The 14,964-nt window shown below is 42.7% G+C and overlaps 2 protein-coding genes across 3 annotated transcripts in view; both read right to left on the bottom strand.

Moving 5' to 3' along the window:
* Positions 1–14,964, bottom strand: part of PRR30 (proline rich 30) — a 33,233-nt gene that overhangs the window by 2,312 nt on the left and 15,957 nt on the right. The window lies entirely within an intron of this gene.
* The window catches only part of PREB (prolactin regulatory element binding), a 28,419-nt gene that overhangs the window by 9,292 nt on the left and 4,163 nt on the right, over positions 1–14,964 (bottom strand). The gene's annotated exons all lie outside the window — the stretch shown is intronic.

Genomic DNA, 14,964 nt, shown 5'->3' with positions numbered 1-14,964 from the left:
CCCTGACCCCTTGTCACCCCTGATGGTGATGTCCTCTGGCTCAGTCTGGCCCTGGCTGAGACGGCTGGCCACGCCCAGTAGCAGCAATACCAGCGGGGCCCGCTGGTGAAAGCCTCCGGAAGACTGGACTTTGTCTAAGGGGCAGCGTTGCCGCCCCCCTTGGGAGCCAGGAGCCCCATTCCCTGGGGGCAGTTCTCTAGTGCCTATGTCACAAAGGTCAGGTGCTGACATAATACACTCTCCTCAAGGCTCTAGGGACTTCTTTCAGAGATCATCCAAAGGCTGGCCTTTGACTAAATGAAGCAGACAAAATTCTTTGGGGGCACTCAGTCTCCCTTTCAGGCCCCAATTTATGCTCTACACCGGTTCCCCCGTTGGGATATACTTCTATGTTTTAATAACTATTTTCTTAATGAGCTATAACTTATACACCAAACAGTCTGCCCATTTAAAGTGTGCAATTCGCTGTTTTCTAATTTACTTACAAGCTGTGCAACTATCATTTATGTCTAAGCATGTTCTTCTTTTTGGTGCTATTGACATCTAGATAGACGATAGATATAGATATATCCTAGTGGTGTCTTTCTAAAAAAATTGTTTCATTTAAGGTATCTATTTTTATCGACCTACAGATTATATATATTTATGGTGATAGGTAGGTAGGTACATAGATAAATATTATAAGAAATTGGCTCATGTATCTATGGAGGCTGAGAAGTCCGAAGGTCTGCAGACAGCAAGCTAGGTACCAGGAGAGCTGATGGCATAGTTCTGCCCCAAGGGCTCTTGAGTCCAAAGGCTCAAGAACCAGGAGAGCAGATGGTGTAAGCTCCAGTTCAAATCTGAGTCCAAAGGAAAAAGAAAACTGATGTGCCATTTTGAAGACAGGCAGAGAGAGTGAATTCTCCCTTATTCTGCCTTTTTTGTTCTACTCGGGCCTTCAAAGATCGAATGAGGCTCACCCACATCAGGGAGGTGAGCTGCTTCCCTCTGAGTCTGCCCATTCAGACATTAATCTCAGCCAGAAACACCCTCACAGACACACCCACATTAATTTTTAACTAAATATATGGGCACCCCGTGGCCCAATCAAGTTAAAACATAAAATTAACCATCACAATATATAACTGAAGTTCATAGCAGCACTCTCAACAATAGCTAAAACATGGAAAGAGCCTAAATGTCCATCAACGGACGAATGGATCAAGAAGATGTGGTTTATCTATACCATGGAATACTACATGGCAATGAGAAAGAATGAAATCTGGCCATGTGTAGCAACATGGATGGACCTTGAGGGTGTTATGCTGAGCGAAATAAGTCAGGCAGAGAAGGACAAATATCATATGTTTGCACGTATAGGAGGATTAGGAGGAACTTAACTGAGGAACAAGGAGGAGAAGAAGGGGGCAAATGGTGGGGGAAAGGGAGAGAGGCAAACCATGAGAGACTCTTGAATGCTGACAAAAACTGAGGACTGATGGATGGGGGGGGATGGGCATGGAGGAGGGCACTTGTGGGGATGAGCACTGAGTGTTATGTGGAAACCAATTTGACAATAAATTATTTGTAAAACAAACAAACAAAAAGATAAAAAGATGTAAAAAAGGCAAAAAAAAAAAAAAGACCAATATATAACTGAAAGATTAGATGCCCTTCCAAGGGGCTATGATGCCTATATTAAAGGAAGTTTTGACCATATCAATATTTCTATAGTCTTTTTTTTTTTTTTTAGGTGCTCTGGAGGATTTTTTTAGTTCAGGGCAAGTCATGATAAATTTAGGGATGTGTAAGAATCATGGCTTGTATAAAGTGAGAGGAGGGCACTTAGGGGAAGGGGGGTGGCTGGAAAGGAAAACCAGGCAAGATCTCAGACACATCAGTTTTAGGGAGGAGGAAATATGTAAGTTGAGATCCAGCCTTCAGAGATTGAGAGACTTCCTGGAACATGGGACTTTTCATGCTAAAACCAAGACAGTTCTGGAGAAACCGGGACAATTGGTCACCCTAGAACTTGGGTCTTCTTGGAGAATATTCATGTTCCCCTCAGGCTATGGGAACCCCAATCTGGAGATTGCTGTTCAAACCAAAAATGTCTATAGTAACTTCAATTTGCACTAATGAATCTCTCCCTTAGTTTGTGCTAATTACTCTAATTACTTAGTTTGTGCTTAGTAAAACTTTATGGACTGAGTGAAGAGAAGCTCTTCAAGCATTTGGCATCCAAGGTGGAAATGTGATATTGTAACGAACTTGTTTTAGTTTGCTAGTTGTTTCCTGTTGTATCATCTACCAAACGCTCTTCCCACCCTCCTTTTTCCAACCCTGGGCAAGAACACGTGTATTATTTCTTCCAAATGTTATAGCATGCTCTTTCCAGAAATCTGCAAATGTTTCTTAAGAGGATGGATGGATGAATGAGTAAATTGATAATTATTTAAGAGAATTTGACCTTTGCACTTTTTTCTTTTTCTTTCTTTTCTGTTTAAGTTGTACGTATGATATGGTAGGAAGGGGCTGTTTGCAGAACTATCTCGAGTATGCTTGGCGAGACCATAATTATAAGAGGTGTCAGATACCAGCAGATAGGTAAATAATTTATTTAAAAGGGGGGAAAAGACAAATTCTAGGAGCTCAAATCAGTTTCTAGTTGCCTGCTAGGAATATTTTACTTTTTAATTTTAATGTTTACTTATTTTTGAGAGAGAGAGCGAGAGAGAGCACGCATGCACAAGCAGTGGGGAGGAACAGAGACACAGAATCTGAAGCAGCCTCCAGGCTCCAAGCTGTTAACACAGAGCCTGACACAGGGCTCCAACCTATGAATCGTGAGATCATGATCTGAGCTGAAGTTGGACGCTCAACTGACTGAGCCACCCAGGCGCCCCCTAGGAAAATTTTAAACTGGATTATTAAACAAAATGTATGTGAGCTCTGAGAAAGGAAACTGATGATCACAGTGGCCAGAGGTGATTCAAGTAAAATGACTTGCAGACAACATACAGCCTTCTGGAAGTGACTTATATGCTGTGTCATCAGGGAAAACTATTACATCTGGCCTTTTACTTTCCAGGTTGAGAAATGTGCTCTTGACTGTGCTAGCTAAAACACAACAGCCTAAAGTAAGCACCAGAATGCCAATTTTAAAAAAGTAGCTCACATAGATGGGAAATAATTCATATATTCTCTCTCTATAGTCTAGGTATTTGGAAAGATAAAATGTGATTCAAATCCACATCACTGATTTACCATGAGAAATGATATGTTGAAGGGACTGACTTATTGCTTTCAACATCATCAGTCTTCTCAAATCACATAGATAGACCTGCCTGGGAGTCAGAAAGATGTTTGATGCTTGGTCTCTGAACAATGGAGGTTGAGGAAATTAATGAATTAATTGCCTAGTAGCACCAAGCTAAGAGAGTTAGTTTCATTCACATCAACAGAAATATTCAAATAATGTTGGGTGAAGTTTTATCTTTTTTTAATAGTGCTGGGATGAGTATGATCAGATTTGCCTCTAGGACCCTTCTTTCCTTACTCTTCCGAAGTTGACTGACATATTCTTTCAAACTGGCTACTAAGGAGCCTTGCTAGATGGGAATTGAAATCTTCACACCTGTGCTCTGACCTACTGTGAGTTGCTTTTGCAGTTCAGCAAGGCAACGTACTTCATGCCTAAGTGTTTGTAGGTACCTAAATATATTGCTTGAGTACTTACCACACATATCTTTCCACATTGCTTTTATTTCCTACTTTGTAAATGAGTTTTATAACCTGGGAATTACAATAAGCCCTATGTATTTTTTAGTGTTTATTTATTTAAGTAATCTCTGCACCGAACATGGGGGTCGAACTCATGACCTGGAGATAGAGCCACAGGCTCTTCTGACTGAGCCAGCCAGGTGCCCCCCCTATGTATTTTGATTTAATCAAGGCATTGACTATTGTGGTGGAAAAATGTGAGCCAGCCAGTTGAACCACTATTGCTTTTTCCCCTTTTGTCTCTTATTGTTCTTTGAAGTATACAAAGTACACAAATAAATTCCAGCCTACAAAAGCCAAACAATACAAAAGTACCCAGGTAAGATTTACAAGTTTGAGTTGGCACTCTTACTATTTTTACTCTCTTCAGAGATCTTCGCTGTTTGTCCTTTACTTTTGGATTTATCTAATATCTTGACTTTATTAACTATAATTCAGGATCTCTGCTTATATATCTCTATTTAATCTATCAGTTACTGAAAGGAGTGGGTTAAGATCAACTATAATTAATTTATCTGTTCCTGCATTTTTGATATATTTTTGAGGCTGTGTTACTAGGTACAAAAATGTGTTTATGATTACCTTCTTCTTGCTCCATTGTTCCTCTTCTCATTTAGCAAAACACAATAAACTTTAAGATAAACCAACCACACTTTCTCCTCAAGAAGTCGGAAAAACAAACACTAGGGCAAAAGTGAAGAAATGAGAGGGAAGAAAATAAAAACGATAAGGCTAAAAATTAATGAAACAGAAACTTACAAATAAATATAGTCACACTCATCGGGATGGCAATTACAAAACAGAAAACAGAAAGTAACAGGTGTTGGCGAGTATGTGGAAAAATTAGAACACTTGTACACTGCTGGTGAGAATGTAAAATGGTACAGGTACTATGGAAAACAGTATAGCAGTTCCTCAAAAAATTAAAAATAGAATTACCACATGATCCAGCAATTTCACCTTTGGGTATGTGCCCAAAAGAACTGGAAGCAAGATCTCAAAGAGATAATTGGAGACCATGTTCATAGCAGCATCATTCACAGTAGCTAAAAGGTTTCTACAACCCAAATGTCCATTAACAGATGAATGGGGATAAACAAGACTTATATATACACACAGTGGAATATTATTCAGTGTTTAAAAAGGAAGGAAAGTCTGATACCTGCTGCAACATGGATGAGCCTTGTGGAGGCACGAAGTGGAATAAACCAGTCACAAAAGGACAAATATCATATGATTCCATTTATCTGAGGTACTTAGAAGAGTCAAGTTCGGGGCACCTGGGTGGCTCAGTAGGTTGAATTTCCGGCTTCAGTTCAGGTCATGATCTCGTGGTTCGTGGATTCAAGCCCTGCATCGGGCTCTGTGCTGACAGCTCAGAGCCTGGAGCCTGCTTCGGATTCTGTGTCTCCTTCTCTCTCTTCCCCTCCCTTGCTCATGCCCTGTCTCTCTCTGTCTCAAAAATAAATAAACTATAAAAAATTTTAAAGAAGAGTCAAATTCATAGAAACAGAAAGTTCAATGGCAGTTGCCAAGGGCTGAGTTTAGGGAGAATGGGGAGTTATTGTTTAATGAGCATAGAATTGCCATTTTGCAAGATGACAAATATTCTGTGAGTGAGTGGCAGTCATGTTTGCACAACAATGTGAATGTACTTAATGCCACTGAACTGTACACTTAAAATTGTTTAAATGGAACATTTTATGTTATGTCACAATTTTTTTATAAATAAACATTCTAAAAATATATATGATTTTTTATTTTTATTTTTTTATTTTTTTTTTACTGTTTTTTTTTTATTTATTTCTAGGAGAGAGAGAGAGACAGCGTGAGCAGGGGAGGGTCAGAGAGAGAGGGTGTCACAGACTGAAACAGGCTCCAGGCTCCGAGCTGGCAGTCAGCACAGAGCCCGACGCGGGGCTCGAACCCACGAACCGCGAGATCATGACCCAAGCGAAAGTCGGACGCTTAACCGACTAAGCCACCCAGGAGCCCCTGATTTTTTATTTTTAAAGAAAGGCTGGGGCACCTGGGTGGCTCAGTCAGTTAAGTGTCTGACTTCAGCTCAGGTCATGATCTCACGGTTTGTGGGTTCGAGCCCCGCATCAGGCTCTGTGCTGACAGCTAGCTCAGAGCTACAGCCTGCTTCAGATTCTGTGTCTCCCTCTCTCTCTCTGATCCTCTCCTGCTCATGCTGTCTCTCTCTCAGAAATAAATAAGACATTAACAAATTAAAAAAAAAGAAAGGCTGGTCCTTGAAAAGATGGATAAGTGAGGCACACTTCTAGCAACACTTATTAACAACAAAAAGAGAGTTGGATACAAATAAAATACAGGACCGAATAAAAAGGTAAGCATCTAGACACACAATGGAGATTTAAAAATAAGAAGGGACACTTGGGTGGCTTAGTTCATTAAGCATCTGACTCTTGGCTTTGGCTCAGGTCATTATCTCATGGTTTGTGGGTTTGAGGCCCGAGTTGGGCACTGACAGTGGAGCCTGCTTGAGATTCTCTCTCTCCTTCTCTCTCTGCCCCTCCCCTACTTGCACTCCCTCTCTCAAAATAAACTTAAAAAAAAAAAGAAAAGAAAAGAAGGAGGCGCCTGGGTGGCTCAGTTGGTTAAGTATCCAACTCTGGATTTAAGCTTAGGTCATGATTTCATGGTTCATGAGAATGCTCATTGGACTCTGCGCTTGAAATTCTGTCTCCCTCTTTCTCTCTGCCCCACCCACCACTCACACTGCATCTCTCTCTTTCTCAAAAATAAATAAATATATACTTTTAAATTCTTTAAAAAGATAAGAAAAGAGGGCTCCCATATGAAACTGGAAGTAGTGAAATGTCCAGATCACTTCTATAACACTTGGGGCATTAGGAGAAAGATGAGTGACTGTTCTAGAAGGGGAGGGAGAAGGCTGCTCTTCTTGTCCCCTACCACTGGCCCACAGCCAAGCAGAAGGATCCTGAACTTGCCAAGCACTTCTTTTTCAAAGGGACCTCCAACGGTATCCAAGAGGTCATTGTTCCAAGTGTAAATAACAACCCCTGAGAGATGGGGCTCAAGTTCTGAGGCGAAGATGATCCTACTCTGCATCCACTTCCCTTCTACACCTCAGTGAGAGCCAATCCCAGCCAAGTGGGACTGTGCATGGGCTTCTTCCTTAGCCTGTGACAGTGTGGGGCTGATGGTGCTGTGCTGAAACAAAACCCAGGAAGAGAAGAACCTGTCATCAGCACTAGATGCCAAGACAGAAGCCATGAGACCCAACTTCCACAAGTTAGACTCATTTCCAGGACCGTACCTATGTCTGACCCAAGAAGTAGATATCCCAGACCAACTTCAAGAGAATACATGATAGAGAAGGTGGGCCTTTACCCATCTGCTGCCTGTATTCTCCACTTGGAGCCATGTGGTAGGAGCTGTCCTTGCTATATCTGTGGCCTGGCTGCTGGAGATGAAGCACAAGGCTGTGACAAAGTTGCCCTCCACAGAGCCACCCACACACATGCATCTAGGTAGAACCATGCCACAGGGATAGCCAGGAATAGCATGGACCTGAACTGTGCCCGGGAGATGATTTTTGCCATGCAGAACCCTACTGCCTTGAAGATTAGCTTGCCGAGTTCCAGTCTGCCTTCTCTGCCGCCTGCTAAGGAAACTGTGAAGATGATGGAGTGCCAGAAATGGCCTCTGCACCTTCTGGCCTGGGAGGCACCACTCCTTTACATCAGTCTCACTCTCTCCTGGTTCACCACTTGGGGCTTTGTAGACACTGTTTTTCACTGTGTAAGTTTTCCTTTCTACACCAGCATCCCTGCTATGGACGCAATGCTGAGGTGATAGCCTGACAGTCCCGGGTTCGTCTGACCATGACCTTGCAGTCTTTCTGAGGACTGGGTCTTCAGATGGAGGAGCTCCCTGACTGTGTCCAGATCACCTAACTCAAAAGGCACTTGGCACAAGAAGATCTCTTTCCACATAGCTGCGGGTGTGGCTTTCTTCTTCCCTCCTACTTTGTGTCCAGCTGAGGCTCAGAAAAGTTGGAGTCAGATCTCTCTCCTTCCCTAACAGGTAAGTTCCTACAGAAGGAAAGAGATCATACCCATTTGCCATCTGGTAAGGGCTTCCATGGCTTCTCCTATTAGTCTGACTTTGGCATAGACCTGATTTAATTTCAGATAGAAGCTTCTGGGAGAAATCTGCCCCAGCAACAACTTAACATCTTCTAAGAAAGAATTGAACTGAAAGCCTAGGAATGACCACCATTCGTTCCATGGGCTTCTTCTCATCTCACAGATGGTTAGAATGCAAGAAACTCTGGACTGTCCAATGAGCTCCCTGGTGGTGCTAGAGTTTTCTGTGGGTGGCTCTTTGAACCTGTTCTGAGGAACTTGGGATGAGAGCCCCTGTTGACTTTTAGCTCATCACTGGAAGGCAGACATCTGATACCTTCAGAGTAGCTACATATATACAGGAGGACAAAAGACAGTTCTTTTATGTCTAAAAAACATGTTTTTGCTCTATCCTTCAAAATGATGTTGTTCTGTCCTGAGGTTCTGGACAGTTAGTTCTCTCAGGATTAGAACGCTCTCTGACTGCAAAGGGGCTGTACTTCCCGTAGACGACCTTGCTCGTTAGGAGTGTCACAGTAGTTTCTTATGATCTTGAGTTTCAACAGCAAAAAGGTTTATGTCCTAAGAATGATTTTTGTGCCTCTTAGGAGGTGTGTGTCTTTCGTGCAGATCTTGGAGAGGTTTCACATCAGTCTTAGTCTTGCCAGTCCAGCCACAGAACGGTTGGCCTGTTAGAGTCCCTGGAGCTTTGGATTTTATGAGAGATCCAAGGCCGTGCCCATTTTGTGAGCCAAGTGTTGTTCTTGGGCAAACTGGCCATTCTCAGAGTTCTACACTGTTCTCCTCAAGGCTGAGAAACGGCCAGATTTTTCAAAGAAAATTTCTGCTGGAATGGACTGTTGTTTTTTCTCATTTCCTTGGAGATAAGTTTCTTAGAGCACTATGTTCATTGCAGTGTTAGAATTCCTAAAATGAAATGTCTAAATTCAAAGAACAACATAAAATTCTAAGTATTGAAGAGAAGGAACAAGTCACTTCAACTAAAAAGAAGAAGAAGCCAAAGAAACCGAAGTGAAAGTTAAAATTTCTTCCCCTCCTCACCAAAAGAAACTAGGCCTAGTGGTTTTACAAGTAAGTTTTACCAGACTTCAAAGAAGAGTTAATTTCCGTATTATGTAAAAGGTTGTTTCAGAAAATAGAATAAGAGGGATGCCTGGGTGGCTCAGTTAGCTGTGTCTGACTCTTGATTTCAGCTCAGGTCATGATCTCATGGTGGTGAATTCGAGCCTTGCCTTGGGCCCTGTGCTGAGCATGGAGCCTGCTTAAGATTCTCTCTCCCTCTCTCCCTGCCCCTCCTCCCCACTCACGATCTCTTTCAAAATAAATAAATAAACTTAAAAAAATAGAGGATAAAATATTTTTACTTTTAAATAAAAAAAGACAAAATAGAATAAGAGAGCTACCCAGCTCATTTTATGAAGTTAGTGTAACCTTGATACCAAAACTAAATAATGACAGTTAAAAGAAAATTAGAATCTCATTTCATTTATGAGATGGCTGTAAAAATTCTAAACAATATATTAACAATATGAAGCAGAAAGTGTATTTTTAAAAAAGTAATCACAAGCAGATGGGACTTATCACAGGAACTCAAGCAAGATTTATCATCAGAAAAATACAACAAAATAATTTGGGGGTGCCTGGGGTGCCTTGGTTGAGCAATGACTTCAGTTAGGGTCCTAATCTCATCGTTCGTTTGAGCCCCACGGCCGGCTTTGTGCTGACAGCGTGGAGCCTGCTTTGGATTCTCCATCCTCCTCCTCTCTCCTCCTCCCCGCTAGCACTCTCTCTCTCTGTCAAAAATAAATAAACTTAATAAAAAGAAAATACAACAAAATAACGTATTACTAGACCGAGGGAGAAAAATCATGACTGTATCTCAGTTGATGCAGGAAAAGTATTTGCTATAGTTCTACATCTACTTATAATAAAAAAAACAAACAAACACCAATAACCTCTTAGCAAACAAGGAATAGAAGGACACGTCCTTAACTTGCTAAAGGTTATATATCAAAAGCCTAAAGCAGATAGTGTGCTTAATGGAGAAATTCTAGGTATGTTCAGTGCGGGGTTAGGGGAAGAAAACAGTGCCATCTACCACTATTTCCTGATAGTGTAGTGTTGGAAGCACAAGTCAATGTTCTAAGAAAAAGAAAGAAGTATAAAGATTGAGAGGAAGAAATAAAATTGTCATTTTGTATCTACTTAGGAAAACCAATGGAAGCAACAGAGTTTTAAGACTAATAAGAAAGCTCCAGCAAGGTTGCTGGATTCAAGACAAACTTTAAAAATTTGCTAGCATTTCAGGGTGCCTGGGTGGTTCAGTTCGTTAAATGTCCAACTTCAGCTCAGGTCATGATCTCATGGTTTGTGGGTTCGAGCCCTGCATCGTGTTCTGTGCTGACAGCTCAGAGCCTGGAGCCTGCTTCGGATTCTTGAGTCTCCCTCTCTCTCTGCCCCCCTCCCCCACCCATGCTCTGTTTCTCTCTGTCTCAAAAGTAAATAAGCATAGGGCCACCTGGGCGGCTTAATCAGCTAAGCGTCTGACTTCGGCTCAGGTCATGATCTCACTGTTCATGGGTTCGAGCCCTGCGTCAGGCTCTGTGCTGACAGCTAGCTCAGATCCTGGAGCCTGTCTTCGGATTCCGTTATCTCCCTCTCTCTCTGACCCTCCCTTGCTTACACTGTCTCTCTCTCTCTCTCTCAAAAATAAATAAAACATTAAAAAATAAATAAGCATAAAAAACTAAAATTTGCTAGCATTTCTGTATAGCAGCCATCATCATTTAAAAAATAAAATGAGAGCATTTGCAAGAGCAACAAAAACTGTGAACTAATTAGTTCAATAAAGCTGTGAACTATTTCACTGAAGCAAAAATACACAGACATTCATGGAGTAAACTATACAATTAATAAAGGATATAGAAGATGTTTAAAATAAAATGAGAGGGGCGCCTGGGTGGCTCAGTCAGTTAAGCGTCCGTCCAGCTTCAGCCTAGGTCATGATCTCTCTCGGTTTGTGAGTTCGGAGCCTGCTTCGGATTCTGTGTCTCCCTCTCTCTCTCTGCCCCTCACCCACTCAGGCTCTGTCTCTCTCTGTCTCAAAAAATAAACATTAAAAAAATAAAATGAGAGACATTTCATGTTTTTGGAATGATTGACTCAAAAGTATAAAGGTGACAATATTCCCCCAATTAACTCATTTACTCAACAAAATCCCAATCAAAATTTCAGCTGAGTTTTATAGAAACCCAAAGAGCTTTCTCTAAAATCTATACGGAAAAATAAGCGTCCAGAAATAACTAAATCAACCCTCCAAAATACCTATTCAAAATAAGTATTAAATACTTCTTCAAAAATAAGAGTGTAGAGGGGGAGTTTCATTATACCAAATAATGAGATATGCTGCAAAGTCATAACAATAAAAGCAGTGTGCTATTAGCTCAAACACAGACAAAAAAGATCAGGAGAACAGAATAGAGAATTCAGAAATTGACTTTTATACGAATATGGGAACTTCTATGATAAAGTGGGAGCTGCAACTGAACAGGAAGAGAGAATGGACTGTTCAGCAGATGATGTTGGCATAACGGTCTCCCTATATGGGGAAAATAAAACTGGTTCCCGATATGGAGAAAACTAAAATCCAATCTCTACCAAGCCCCACACACAGGATGCTGGAACTCGTCAGTTATCAGATAAAGGCAAATTAAAGCAGCCCTTTATAGCTATCCCACCGTGACACTGGGACTCTGGTTAATATCAGGCGGTGCTGAGCATGTGCGGCTGTAGGCTCCTGGGCAGTGCTGACTCTGCAGCCATTGCAGATGGTACTCGGGCAACACTTAATCAACTAACCCAGCATTCTGGTCCTAGACATATATTTTTTTTTTTTTAATCTTGCACAAGGACACCTGCAATGGTATCATGATGACATTTCTGGGATGATGATGAGTTGGAAGCAATCTGGATGTGCATCCCTGTGTCTCTGCGCGATCAAAATGGGATGAGTGTGCACTGTGGGGTATCCTGCAGCGAGTCAGAAGAAGGGGCTTAAAAACATAGGATTGGACTTCTGGTAGTGCCAGTAGCAAGTGGGTTACTGGGGGGGTGGAGGTGGGGTGTCTAGGCCTGTGCCGAGGGGAATCCAGCGTGAATCGGAGACATCACAACCTATGTTGCTTATGACTTTGGGCAACAGCAGCAAGACGCAGCAGCATATTGACCACAGGATGAGGTGTCTCCCGCAAGAGAAACGGATCTTTGTTCGCACCTTCAAAACTCAACAAGCCTTTGAATTTGATCCTCTGTGACTGTGATGAGTTCAGCAAGATCAAGCCAAAGAACTCAATATAAGCAGAAAGAGAAGAGATGCTGCTTTGCGAGGAGAACCTGGTTTCAGTGGCAGCAGAGGGACCGCCTCCCAAAGATACTGGCATTGCCCGAGTGCCATTTGCTGAGCTGCTGATGGCCCATGCAGAGCTGCTGTCGACCGTGGGGGTCCTCCCCCACCCATGGGCCAAGGGGCACCCCCTCCAGGCATGATGGGCCCACCACCTGGCATGAGGCCTCCCATGGATTCCTGGATGAGGAACTCCAACGCGCATGCCCCTCTGTGGATGTGGGCACCTCCCCCCGGGAAGTGAGGGCCCCTTCCCTGGGAATACACCCAAGTCCTAGGCTCATCTTGGCCCTTACAAGTTCCCTCCCTGTTTCTGAAAGGCTGTACATGCTCCTTTTACTTCCTTTTGGCCTGTGAAACTAGTTCATAATAAACTCTTAAGAATATTACAAAAGAGGCACCTGGGTGGCTCAGTCAGTTAAGTGTCTGACTCTTAGTTTCAGCTTAGGTCATGATATCACAGTTCGTGGGTTCAATACCCACATCAGACTCTGCACTGACAGTGAGTAGCCTGCTTGAGATTCTCTCCCTTTCTCTCTGCCTCTCCCCTGCTCATGCTGTCTCTCAAAATAAAAAAAATAAAATAAAAAAAAAGACTATTATAGGGGTGCCTGGGTGGCTCAGTCGAGTAAGCATCCAACTTTGACTCAGGCCATGATCTCAGTTCATGAATTAGAGCCCCGCGTTCAGGCTCTGTGCTGACAGCTCAGAGCCCGGAGCCTGCTTCAGATTCTGTGTCTCCTCTCTCTGCACTGCCATCCCCCCAACTCATACTCTGTCTCTCATAAAAAATAAACATTTAAAAAATTGTTTTTAAAAATTAAAAAAATATTTAAAAGAATATTATAAAACAAACAAACAAAAAAACCACACACACACACACCCCATAAGATTGAATGGAAGGAGGAACGGTGAAACATAGAATCCCTACTACCTAGATGGTACTGTATTATATACTCCTCATGTAAAATGTATCGTCATTTCCATACATTTGGGGCGCCTGGGTGGCTCAGTCAGTTAAGCATCTGACTTTGGCTCAGGTCATGTTCTCACAGCTCGTGGGTTCAAGTCCTGCACTGGGCTCTGTGGTTGGACAGCTCAGAGCCTGGAGCCTGCTCCAGATTCTGGGTCTCCCTCTCTCTTTCTGCACCTCCCTCTCTCACACTCTGTCTCTCTCTCTCTCAAAAATAAGTAAACATTATAACATTTTTTTAAGAATAAAAAAATAAAATTCATACAACAATGTGCATGGTTGAATAACACCAGTTGCATTAGTTATCTATTGCTGTTTGCCAAATTACCCCCAAACTTAAATAACAATAAAGGTTTATTACCTCACACGACTTCCATGGGTCAGAAAGTCTATGGGTTAGAGCAGCTTAGCTGGATGACTCTGGTTCAGGGATACTCCTGAGCCACCCTCAAACTATCTACCAGGGCTGCAGTCATCTGAAAGCTTAATGGGAGCTGGTGGGTCCGTTTCAGAGGTAGTGCACTCGCATGGTTGCAAGGGAGTCCTGGCTGTGTGCAAGAAGCTCCCTTCCTCGCTGCCTAGGCCTCTCCTCAGGCTACATAGCAGCCAGCTTCCCCCAGAGCCAGCCAACCAAGTGCTCCCAGGACGAAGCTATGGGGTCTTTAATAACATAGTTTCAGAAGTTACACACTGACACTGTTGTCACATGTTTTATTTGTTAGGAGCAAGTTGCTAAGTCTGGCCCACACTCACGGGGAGGTGGGTTAGGCGCCCCCTTCTGAAGAGAACAGTTATCAAAGAATTTGTGTACATATTTTGAAACCACCACACAGAGTAGCAAAAGAGTATACATTGTACACTTTGCAATGGTGATAGGGAAGAAGAGTGGGAACTGGATAACAGGGGAGAGGGGGGAAGGAAGGGAGGGAAGAAGGGAGGGAGGGAGGCCCTGTGGTACCAAAGACGACAGGGTACCACAGATTGAGGAGTGGGTTTAATTCTCTGCATCTAGAGTAAAACAAACAAAACAACTTAGCGTGCACCTTTTTGGTCTAGTTTGGACACATTCATATAAACACATAAACCTTCAAGCTTATAGCTTTTGTTTTTTGGTGTTTTTGATCCTGGTTGGGATTTTATCACACACACCGATCTACAGTTAGGGTGTTTGTCATGTAATTACCCATGCGTCTTGGAGAGTTTTTTTTCATGTTCCTATGCAGAGGTCTGCCTTCTTCTTTTTATTCCTGCACATCATTCCATAGGATGGATACACCAAAATGTATTTAATCACTTGCTCACTGGTGGAAATGCAGGTTGTTCTTCCTTGCCTCCCTTTTTCCTTCCTCTCTGGTCGGCTGGGGTTTGCTCTCACCCGATGTACAGCCACCTTTGCTTCCCTGTCCTTTCTGTACTTTCTCTTTACTTATTTTGTCTCCCCTAGCGTTCAAGATTGGAGGACAAGGGACATGTAAGAAGGATTCTGCTGCAAGCAGAGGTTGAAACTTGAGGGCAGGCAGAGGCTACTGCGGCAGATTTGCTGTTCCTTCAGCCTGACCCCTCCTGACTAGCTGTATGCAGTATATGATGCAGCTCGGCAGACACCCTCGTCCTTGTATTCAAAGATCTCATGTCTAGGGGCGCCTGGGTGGCTCAGTCAGTTAAGCGTCCGACTCTTGATTTCGGCT

The sequence above is a fragment of the Hyaena hyaena genome, unplaced genomic scaffold (assembly GCF_003009895.1).
Source record: "Hyaena hyaena isolate Hyena2069 unplaced genomic scaffold, ASM300989v1 scaffold_138, whole genome shotgun sequence".
Classification (NCBI taxonomy): Eukaryota; Metazoa; Chordata; class Mammalia; order Carnivora; family Hyaenidae; genus Hyaena; species Hyaena hyaena.
This window is presented reverse-complemented; position numbering and strand designations above follow the sequence as displayed.